Here is an 11,482-nt window from a genome sequence, read left to right on the forward strand (position 1 = left end):
AGGGGACCTTTGGAAATGCCCGAGTGTATTTGGCTGTCTTAACAGTGGCCTGGCATGATCTTACCATTTAGTGGGAAAGGGCAGAGATGCTGGACAGGCTGAAACGCTCTGGCTGGTGTCCCCAACCAAGAACTGCCCCTGCCCTGCATGACTACTTGGGGCCCCTCTGTGTATTCTCAGCAGAGGATGTGTTTGGAATGGTCTGAGAGTAAACCTGAACTCCATTTTACTCATCAACATAGAGAGTATTTGTTTCATGTTTTAACGGTTGTGGAAAATCAAGGAAAGACAGACTTTTGTTTTGTTTGGGCCTTTACCAAGAGTTGTTCATCTTTTGGAAGAATCAGATCCCTGATGGCAATGACACTTGTGGTATTTGTTACCAAAACCACATACCTGTGCCGGTCTGCATCTGCAGCTGTCAGATTTCCGCACGGGAGGATCTGACTACTTCCTGCTGGCTCCTGACACAGTCGCACCAAACCTTTACATATTGAAACACATCTGATGTTCTCCTAAGCGACTTTGGTTTTATTTTGCCTTTACGTTCCATTAGGGCATTATACTGATTTTTAGAATGGTATGTAGGTGGATAATATTAATTTAATTTAAGGAACATAAAGGGGTTATTATAGAATATTTGTTGTGGGGGAGGCATTGGGTCTAATCCAGGTCCTAAAACAGGGGTGAAATAACTGGTTTAGATTTTAAAACAGGACAAACTCCTGAGAGAAGAGCCAGGCAAATGGACCATCAGCCACAGGACTCTCTGAATCATGTTCTGCTCTGAGGCTCAAACGCTTCTGCAAATGTGCCTGTGAGAATCAGGCAGTTCATGGGGAAGAGTACAGGGGCAGAAAAGCAAGAGCTCAAGGGCCATGGCAGGGGCACCAGCTCTCAGCCTCACTGGGCACCGTGGGGTCTGCGCCTGGCTGGGGCTCATGGCCTGCTGGCTGTGGCCCTGCAAGATTGCAGGCATAGCGTTGCTAGATTTTCCATGCTTGCAGTGGAAGCTAGAAAGCCGGCGTGCTGGAAATTGTATTAGGTGTGGTAAGCCTCCAACAAACAGAGCCAACAATACAACGGCTTAAGGACCAGGATATTGATTTCTTTTGCAGGTCATGATCAAGGCAGCGCCACAACCACATGTGGCTGTCAGCCAGGAGAAGAGGGATGAGGGCATGGAGGAGAGCACGAGGAGCATCATTAAGGTCCAGACCCGGAAGCGGTGCACCTCCACTTCTACATGTTCCACTTTTACATGCCCTCTGATTGGTGGGGAAATGTCATCTTTAGCTGGGCAACCATCGCCTGGCTGTAACACTGACCGTCTCTGCCAGAGTACTTACTCCAAGCACTTAAACCAGTCCTCTGCAGACCATGGAGCTGAACTTGGCTCAAAGACTGCCTGTCCTGCTCTGCTGGAATTCACCATTTAGTTGTAGATTTAAGTTCCACACCAGGAAAAACCATTTAGACTAGAGGAAGAAGGAGGAAGGCAGGGGGGGCCAATGTGTTTAAGTTGGTGGCGGGGTGGCATACTCAGAGCAGACACTCTTAGTGGGGACAGCTTGGAGGATGGAAGGACACAGAACGCAGGTAAGGGAGGTTTTATTCAGCTTATCTGTCTTACCTCCACCTTGTCTGACAAAGCCTTCCTAGGCCAGCCTAGGTGCTCCTATTCTGTGTGCCTGGCACAGCACCAATTATACTTATGGTTTTCCTTGCCTATTTTTGTCTTCCCATCTAGACTGCAATTATATTTTGCTCACTTTTATATCCCCAGGGTCTTGCAGAGTAATTAGTATAGTAGGTGCTCAACAAATCCTTGATGAACGACTGAAAAAATTCTATGAACAGTAGAAAACTAATGCATGCTTCTGAGTCAGTGCAAGGCACCATCACGGTGTTTCGTTAAGACTAATCTGGTTATCACGTTCAGAAGGCCAGGGCCAGCAGGACAAAGACAGACTGGGTTTCTTGGCGAAGTACTCTGTGACTGAGGGTAGAGATGTCCTGTGGGAAGGAATGGGCTTCAAAAGGCTGATGGGTTGGGGGCGTCTGCATGAGGAGTGGAGAATTAGAAACTCTGCTTCTGGATGTTTCCGTCCAAGTCTAGTCTAGTGATAACAGAGTCAGCTGCAGTACTAGTCACCAAGGCAAGGCCTGAGTGGAGGAGACAGCGGTGAGTAGCAAACCCTTGAGGGTTCTATGTCCTATGAAATTGAATTAAAATAGAAACTGTAGGAGAGGCTTCCTGGATGAGGGAGCATTTATGATGGGCTTTGAGACATGAGGAAAATGAAGGTCCTGAAAAAGCATGTCAGCTTCATTAATTTGCCAAGAATCTAGTGAGTCCAATCAATATTATTATGAAAGAAAAAATAAATTATGAAATGGACAGTTAGCTATGGTTTGTACTAGTCTCTTCGGAAGAATGAATGGGAGGACAATTGGGGGTTCTTCTCAAGTTGGAAACTTTCTGTTGCTATATCAGGTTTTGGCCACTCAAGCCCATTGAAGAAAGCTGTGATCTTTGAGGAATAAGGTTCTGCTGGATGTGAGGGGGAGGTTCTGGGAGAAGTCAGGTCACTCCTTCCCTGAGCCAGTGATCTAGGAAACAACAAACAGGTGGCAGCCCCTGTGGTCCAGGATCGACCTGGATGCTGACCTTGCCTGTCACCCCAGCCAGCCAGCGGAAGCTTCTGCAGCCCCAGGGGCTGGCAGGCGGCCCCAGCATCCGCTGTCACATCCTCAGGGGTGTGAAAGAAAGCCACAGGTCTTCCATTGTGTGCAGGGGAGTGGGGCTGTAGATGGGGAGCCTCTGACAGAGCCGAGACACACTTCGGGGTGGGGGCAGGCTCCACAATTAAACAAAGGCTTGGCTGTTAGAAGATCCCTCGGGGAGTGAGACTTTGGATTATTAGGCTTGGGTTAAGGAAAGGGCTTTCTCTGCAAACACAACAGATGCCTGGAAGTGACGCTGCCCACTCAAGATGTTTGTGGGAGGCAAGGCTGAAAGGCCCAGCATGGCAGGTGGTCAGGGTCGCGGCGCTACTAAGCAGGTCTTGGGAGCTGAGGGTGAGGAAGGATTGGGCTTGGTTTTAAGTGTTGGAGAAGGAGGCTCTGAATGTGGCTGGAGGTGAAGGTGAGACAGAGGAGGATCATGTTGAAGGAGAACTAGAGAGAAGTCAGAAGACTTGGGTTTTAATTTCAAGTTTTACCATCTAGCGCTTGACCGTAAGTCATTTTCCTTTTTTGGGGCCCTCTTTTCTACACCTGTCCTGCTCTGGCCCAGGTTTGGTGGGGGTGGGAGTAGGGCAGACGGATAGGCTTGGAAGAGGCACAGAGTCCCACACACTGTGAAGCGCTGACGCATCAGTGATTTCGATTTCCTTGCACTTCGTAAGCACATGATGGATACTCAGTAAATATAACACAGCCACTGTTTCAGGCTCAGAGACCTCCCCTCCTGGAATACTATTCTCTACCAAGGTCAAGGGGGCTCCAGATAATCTAAGGGAGCAATGATTTCCCTTCCTGCAGCTTCCAGGGTAGATTAGAAATAATAAAATATTTGGGGCTAAGAATTAAAAATCGGGGTGGATCTAAAGTACTTCACCCCCAAATATCTCATTCTTTCAAAGATGATGATCTGAATAATCAAGATTCTGAATGAGATTGAAAAATGCTCTTTGGAAGAAGATTAGATTTCTTTGCAGAATAACAGATTAAGTTTTTTTTTTTTTAATGACTGACAACAACAAAGTTAAAATATCCAAAACTACCTCATGAATTAATCAACCAAGGAAACAGACATTTCCATTATTCAGATGTTAGCAAGACTCTAAGTGTAAATATCTCAGAAGTACTAGAAGGTCATATTTGCAACGGACTTTTAAAGGTGAATTTAGCCCAACATACACACTTTACGGGTGAAGAAACTGAGACCCAGAAAAGAGGTTACAGTAAGAAATGAAAAATGCATATGCAAAGTTTACCTTCTCCTACGCTGAATGAGGATATGATGTCAGCGTGTCCACCCACACATGGCACCTGGCTGCCTGGGACACCTGCAAGGCTGCCGTGGGGTGACGTGTGGTTTGATTTTCCTCAGCATCTCTTCCTTTGGGAGAACGCTTCTCTTATTTTCCTGGATCTGTCAGTCAAGGCGCTGTTCATCATGGGAGGACACTTGACCCGGGTTGGTCACCAGTCACAGGGCTTGGTCTGGAGTGGGCATGAGATCCAAGCAGAATTCATCAAAGGCTTTTCCTGGGATTTTTATGTGGATGGATCCAAAGAAGCAGGCTTCCTTGACTGCAAAGAGGAAGCTATTTATAGTAGGAGAAAATGAGGCTATTCTTGAAGGAAGAAAACCCTAGATAGACAGACTCTAGATAAATGATGATAGATAAAGATAGATAGATACACACACACACACACACACACACACAGAAACATAGAAAGAACCTGCTCCTGCACTTGCTAGTTCTTTTGCTTGAGTTTAAGTTTCCATCACTTGCAAACAAAAAAAGTTGTGATCAATATAATAGAAACACAATGGCCCTGTGACTTTTTTTTTTTTTTTTGGCGGTACGCGGGCCTCTCACTGTTGTGGCCTCTCCCGTTGCGGAGCACAGGCTCTGGACGTGCAGGCTCAGCGGCCATGGCTCACGGGCCCAGCCGCTCCGCGGCATGTGGGATCTTCCCAGACTGGGCCATGAACCTGTGTCCCCTGCATCGCCAGGCGGACTCTCAACCACTGTGCCACCAGGGAAGCCCCCCTGTGACTTTTTAATGATCTAAAGCTGATAAGTTGGTGGTAGAAGGGAAAGAAATGTAAATAGAATCCCTTTCCTCACCTGGAATGTGTTCCCTGGGACTTGGTACTAGGAAGAGACTGCGGGCCTTTCCTGTTTATTGCCCCCCCTTTTGTCTATTTAAAAACATTGACAAGGGCTTCCCTGGTGGCGCAGTGGTTAGGAAACTGCCTGACAGTGCAGGAGACACTGGTTTGAGCCGTGGTCCAGGAAGATCCCACATGCCACGCAGCAACCAAGCCCATGCACCACAACTACTGAGTCTGCGCTCTAGAGCCTGCGAGCCACAACTACTGAGCCCGCATGCTGAAACTACTGAAGCTCGCATGCCTAGAGCCCGTGCTCCGCAACAATAGAAGCCACTGCAATGAGAAGCCCGCACACCGCAATGAAGAGTAGCCCCCTCTTGCCGCAACTAGAGAAAGCCCACGCGCAATAATGAAGACCCAACGCGGCCCAAAATAAACAAATAAATTTATAAAAATAAATAAAGTAGGTCTCTCCTGCATCCTGAAATCTTGTTACTCTAACTATTTACATCAATTCAACATTTACTGAGAAAAAGGAGTACAGATTGTTCAAGGATGAGAAGAAACCAGCTCTGATTTCCTAACGATTGCAATCTAGGTGGTGGTGAGCTTTGGGTGTCAGTTCTGTGTTTCTCCCCAGGTTGCCCTACCAGCCACTGGAGTTGAGCAAGCTACCAGCACTCACAGAGCTTTTCCTCCTGCCTTCCTCACCTCAGATTGTTGGGAGGATTGTATTAGTCCACGAGGGCTGCCAAGACAAAACACACAGCCAGGGTAGCTTAAACAACAGAAATTAATTTTCCTACAATTCTGGAAGTGAGAAGTCTGAGATCATGGTGTGGGCAGGTTGTGATTCTCCTGAGGCCTTGCTTTGCAAATGGCCACCCCCTTGCTGCCTCTTCACATGGTCGTCCCTCTGTGCCCACGCAACCCTGGTGTCTCCCTGTCTGTCCAAATTTCCTCTTGTTATAAGGATACCATTCAGGTTGCATTACGGTCCACCCTAATGGCCTCATTTTAACTCAGTCCCCTCTTTAAAGGCCCATCTCCTAGTATAGTCACATTCTGAGGTACTGGGGGTTAGGGCTTCCACATATCAATTTTGGGGGATGCAATTCAGCCCATAACAAGAACCAAATAAAATCACGTGCAAATGCCCAGCATGATGTCTGCCAGGCACACGGTAACATCCTACAAATTTGAGTTCCCCCCTCTTTCCTGCTAGTAGGATACTAAAGGTTTAAGACAACCATTTAGATGGAGCAATTATAAACTCTGGCTCCTGTGGGTATAAATTGTTACTAAATAGGGATAAGGGGGATCCAAATTCATGAGCTTCTATTAATCAAAACTGGTTTGGGGATTTCATTTTTTAAAAATTAGATTTATTGAGGTATAATTCTATATCATAAAATTCACCCTTTCAAAGTGTTCAATATATGTTCAAGGAGTTCTGACAAAGGTATATAGTCAGTCGTGTAACCACCATTACAATCAAAATACAGAACATTTCTATTGCTCCAAAAAGTACCCTCACGTCCCTTTGCCATTTCTCCCCTCTCCAAGCCCTTTGTAACCACTGATCTTTCTGTCTCTACAATTTTGACTTTTCCATTATGTCATATAAATGGTCATTTGATATTTAGTCATTTGTGATTGACTTTCACTTTCACTTAGCATAATACTTTTGAGATTCATCCATACAGCTACATGTATCAGTTTCAGTAGTTATCCATTTATCAACTTTTTTTTTTTTTTTACCAATTTATACCAAAGATACCACAATTTGTTAAACCATTCGCCAATCGATGGGCATTTGAATGGTTTCTACTTTTCGGTGATTATGAATAGAGCTTTTATGAACATTAAGAGTACACGTCTTTTCGTGGACGTATGCTTTCCTTTCTCTTGGATAAATACCTTAGAATGGGATTGCTGGGTGCTATGATACGGGGATGCTTAACTTTTTAAAAAACTGCAGACTGGGTATGATTTTGCACCCCCATTGGCTGAGTGTTTTACACGTATTTTATCACAGTCTGTGCCTTGTCTTTTCATTTTTCTTAACACTATCTTTTGAAGAGCAGGAGTTTAAAATTTTGATGAAATCTAATTTATCAAGTTTTATTTTTATGATATATGATTTTTGTGTGTGTGTAGCTAAAAATCTGTATTTAATCCAAGGTCACAAAGTTTTATCCTCTATTTTTCTTCCAGAAGCTTTATAATTTTAGTTCTTGCATTTACTGCTATAATCCGTTTCAAGTCAATTTTTGTATGTGGTTTGAAGTAAGGGTCAAGGTTAGTTTTAGGCATATGAATGTCCAATCACATACCAACACAATGCATTAAAAAGGCATCAAATTACCCCATCAAACTACCTTGACACCTTTGTCTAAAATCAGTTGATTATACACATGTGGGCCCACATCTGGACTCATATTATTCCATTAATCTATCTTTCTATACTGTGTGCCTAGGCTACGCGTGTGTGTCCAAATCCATATTGTCTTTATTTTTGTAGCTTAAAAATAGTCTTCAAATCAGGTAGTGTTAGTTTTCCAATTTCATTCTTCTTTTTCAAAATTGTTTCTGCTATCCTAGATCCTCTGCATTTCTATATAAACTTCAGAATCAGTTTGTGAATTTTTACACAAAAGCCTATCCGGAGTTTGATGGGGATTACTTGTACCTATAAAGGAATTCATTTTGATAAATTAGATGAACACCATTCCTAATTTGGTCAAGCTTTGAAACAAGCTTTGGTATTTTAGAAAACTGTTCAGTTTTTAATTAGGTTGGGTGTTGATTTCGAAGCCTGTGATTCTCACCTTCTCTTCTGAGTCTAGGATGCCATGGAAAGAGGCATCACCCTGGTGACAGAAACACCCGGGAGTGTGTTTTGTCCTTGAGAGGAAAGGCAGTTTCCTCCTTCAGGTGAACTCTGTCTATGTCTGTGATAGGTAACATCTCACAACTCCAACCCAAGAGAAGCTGTTTCAAGGCATTCCCAAATAACCACCCTTCCCTCCTTTGTCAAGAGCAAAGTTCACCGGATTTAGGAAAAGTGGTCTCGTTCACAGCCCAAGCACAGGCCCCAGGAGGAGCGTGTTTTGGGAAGCGATCGAGGAGAGGCCCAGAAAAAGCCAGGGCAGAGGCTTTCTGGAAGCACTGCCGTCCCTAGCAGGGGGTCTTCCAGATGAAATACCCAGAGTAGGGGCCGTGACTGCCGCCCAGCCAGCTCCCCAGGGACTACCCTGAGAAACCCAGCCTGTCAGCAGCAGAATTGTTGCCTGTGCTTTATACTGGGAATTGTTAGCAGTCTCTAAATAGACCATTCATTTTTCCTTTTAGCACAGAAGGGTCTCACAACTCCAAATACCACCAGGGGCCTGAATGTTTCAAGTCAAAACATTCCCCAAACCACAGCCCTCGGGTGAGAGGCCGAGCTAGCCAAGGGTTTGGAGGAAAAACAACCACCTACCAGCCTGGAAACCACTGTGTACACAGGAGGCTGGTCGCCTTGCTCACAGAGGCTGGGAGACTGAGCATTTTCACTAGTGAGATTTAATCTGATAAAGCCACCTTTCCTACATTTCCCCTTTGCCGGAGGACCCAGTCCTGGGGCTGGAGGCTGCGCGTGGGGCTGGGCCGCCCAGGGTACCTGAGCCACCCCTGCCCCGCTTCTTCCTCCCCGGTTGTGATAAAAAAAAAAAGCAAGCGAGCGAGCGAGCGAGAGAGAGAGCGAGAGAGAGCGAGAGAGAGAGCGAGAGAGAGAGAGAGAGAGAGAGAGAGAGAGAGAGAGAGAGAGAGAGAGAGAGAGAGAGAGAGAAGAGAGGCTTTTGCAACAGTCCCGGTGCAGCATTTGATTCGGGGAGCAGCGGAGCGGTGTCAAATCTCTGCCAGGATGCAGCCAAGCAACTCCAGGAGCACGAGCGCGGCGGCGCTGCAGAGACGCTGGCGCGGGCATCAGCCCACCGGGGAAAGCCGGGATCTCTGGAGCTGTGGCTCCCAGGGCCCCCGACCGCCATCCAGCAGGCAAAAGAGATCCCGGAGGTCCTAGTGGAGCCGCGCGGTCGGCGGTGCTGCCTGCCGGGCCGCTTCCTGGGGGAGGGAAGTGCTTTGAGATCTCTGACAGGATGAGGACGCCAAGGAGGCGTTTGGCCGCAAGATCCTGCCTGAGTCGCGGCTGCTCAGGCCGCACCGGAAGGAGAAGATGTCCTTGGAGATGTCTATTCATTCCCCTCTCGCCCTCCAGCACGGAGTCGTAGATGCACGTGGACACGAACTTTATACTGGTGGTGCTGGGGCGCTGCCGCTGCCGAAGATTACCCTGGAGCCGCACCAGCGGAGGAAGGCGGCGACCCAGCCCGAGGTCCGCTGCTACCTGCAGCACATGGTCCTCGGCTGCCAGTACCCGCACCCAAACCAGGTTATTCACTGGGACCTCAGGCTGGGCAAACTCTTCCTGAATGACGATCTGGAGGTGAAAATAGGGGATCTGGCCCCGCAACCAAAGGTGAATATGATGGGGAGCAGAAGAAGGAAACCCTGTCTAAATACACAGCTCTTGAGGTGCTGAGCAAGAAAGGGCACCGTTTCCTGGTGGACGGGGGGCCTGTTGGGTGCATCATGTTGATATATACCTTGTCGGTGGGTAGATCACCTTTTGAGATCTCCTGCCTAAAACTGACCTACTTCTGGATCAAGAAGAATGTATGCAGGATTCCCAAGCACATCAACCCCGTGGCCACCTCCCTCTTCCAGAAGATGCCGCAGACAGGTCGCATTGCCCACCTGATCATTCATGAGCAGCTCAAGACGAGTTCTTTACTTATGGCTACATCCCAGCCCATCTCCCATTACCTGCCCCACCATTCCATCAAGGTATTCAATCGCTCTCAGAAGCCTGGATCCCAGCAACAGGAAGCCACTCACAGTCCTAAATAAAGGCCTAGAGAACTCTATGCCCAAGACTCCCTGGGGAAACTCTTTCCAGTGGTCCAGGAAACCAGAGAGTGCCACTGCACTCCCCAACCACTGCACCACCAGCTGTAGTGGCTGCCTAGCGTGAGTGCCTCCAAGCCCTCTGAGAGAGGGCTGGTGAGGCAAGAGGAGGCTGAGGATCCCTCCGGCATCCCCATCTTCTGAGTCAGCAAGTGGGGGACTATTGGGACAAGTGCAGCCTCGGGCATCAGCCGTGTTCTCCGATGACTGGACTCACCTCATCCTCTGGTGCCTTGGTGACAGTCTGTGGTTCATAGAGCATGGTGGTGCAGAGTTCTCCCTCGCCATGAGTTCCCATCCTAACTCCTCCATGAAGATCACTCTCCAAGTACTTCCAAAACCACACGAGTGAACACTTGCTGAAGGTGGGTACCCACGGGAAGGTGATGAACTAGTCCAGCAATCCTACCTGCCTACCTGATTCTGCAAGCACAGAACCATCACCCTGCATCCTGCAACGTCTTCCAGCACCACAGCAAACTCGTCCTGTGCCCAGCATGGCAGCTGTGACCTACATCGACTAGAAGCCGGATTTCCACAAGTACTGCCTGAATCTCCTGGAGGAGCACAGCCGCCCCAGGAGTCTGGCAAGTCAGCTCTTCTATGCCCACCCATGGTGGACAAGCTGCTGAGCTTTCGCTCAGCCAACAATCGCCTCAGGACCTCCTCACAGCCCCTCCCAGGACTACTGCCCGTCCTCACCCCCACCAGCCCCTTGGGCCCCTATGGGTTAGCCCCCGCTGTGCTGGGTTTTCTGTGATATGTCCCCTCACTCCGACCGGGTGGCTGGAAATAGAGCCATGTCTTCCTTGCAGGTGGGAGTTGCTATTAAGTTATTTTTATACATGTTGGGGTGTAGGTTCTATGGCCTCTTCACCTTCCCTCTCAACCCCGCCGTATGAATTGTACAGAATACTGCTATTGAATTCAGGACTGTCTTTTTCTTGGCTTTATACACATTAAACACGCGTGAATCGTTTTAAAAAGGTGCGGGGAGCGCTGATTGGCTACTAGTTGTCATGTGCACTCAGTGGCCACCTGGCTCAGCCAGTTAGCGGCAAGAACTGAGTACCCTGGAGGTGCTGTGCAGAGGTGGCTATATGGGCTATATGGGCTGCCTGCTTTCATTGTCTCTTAGCCCAATAAGTCATGTAGCAATGGTAAACAAAGTCAGTGACAACGCATTAAGTCCTTCACAAAGTGCCTTTGACAAAAGATGGTCGTCTGCTGAGAGCTGTGGGACCCTCTCAGCTGACAGGGCCCTGAGAATGCTACAGTGACCCTGTCATGGGGACAGGTCTGTCAGGAATGGTCTTCGGGGAAGAGGATGGAATTTATAAGACCTCCTTTGAATGGCCAGTGCCGACTCCGATGGCTCATCTAGCTGGCATGTAGAAAAGCTGGAAACGCTAGCCGAAAGCTTGGGAAGGCAGAGAGGGAGAGAGAGAGAGGAAGGGAGGAAGGAGGGAAGAAAAGCAAGGAACCCCCTGTGGTAGGTGCTGCGAGGGAAGGGCTGCCTGGGGTCCCTTTCATGTGCTCACAGCAGCATATGTCCACTAGTGAGGAGCACTCCGTGGATTCGGTCCAGGAGAGACACATTTAGGGTACCTGTTTCAGCTGAAG

The 11,482-nt window shown here is 48.0% G+C and overlaps 1 pseudogene; it reads left to right on the top strand.

The window, feature by feature from the left end:
* Window positions 1-6,014: 6,014 nt before the first annotated feature.
* LOC132515402 (serine/threonine-protein kinase PLK1-like) lies at window positions 6,015-10,619 on the top strand (annotated as a pseudogene).
* Window positions 10,620-11,482: the final 863 nt, after the last annotated feature.

Source organism: Lagenorhynchus albirostris, chromosome 2 (genome assembly GCF_949774975.1).
Source record: "Lagenorhynchus albirostris chromosome 2, mLagAlb1.1, whole genome shotgun sequence".
Taxonomy (NCBI): Eukaryota; Metazoa; Chordata; class Mammalia; order Artiodactyla; family Delphinidae; genus Lagenorhynchus; species Lagenorhynchus albirostris.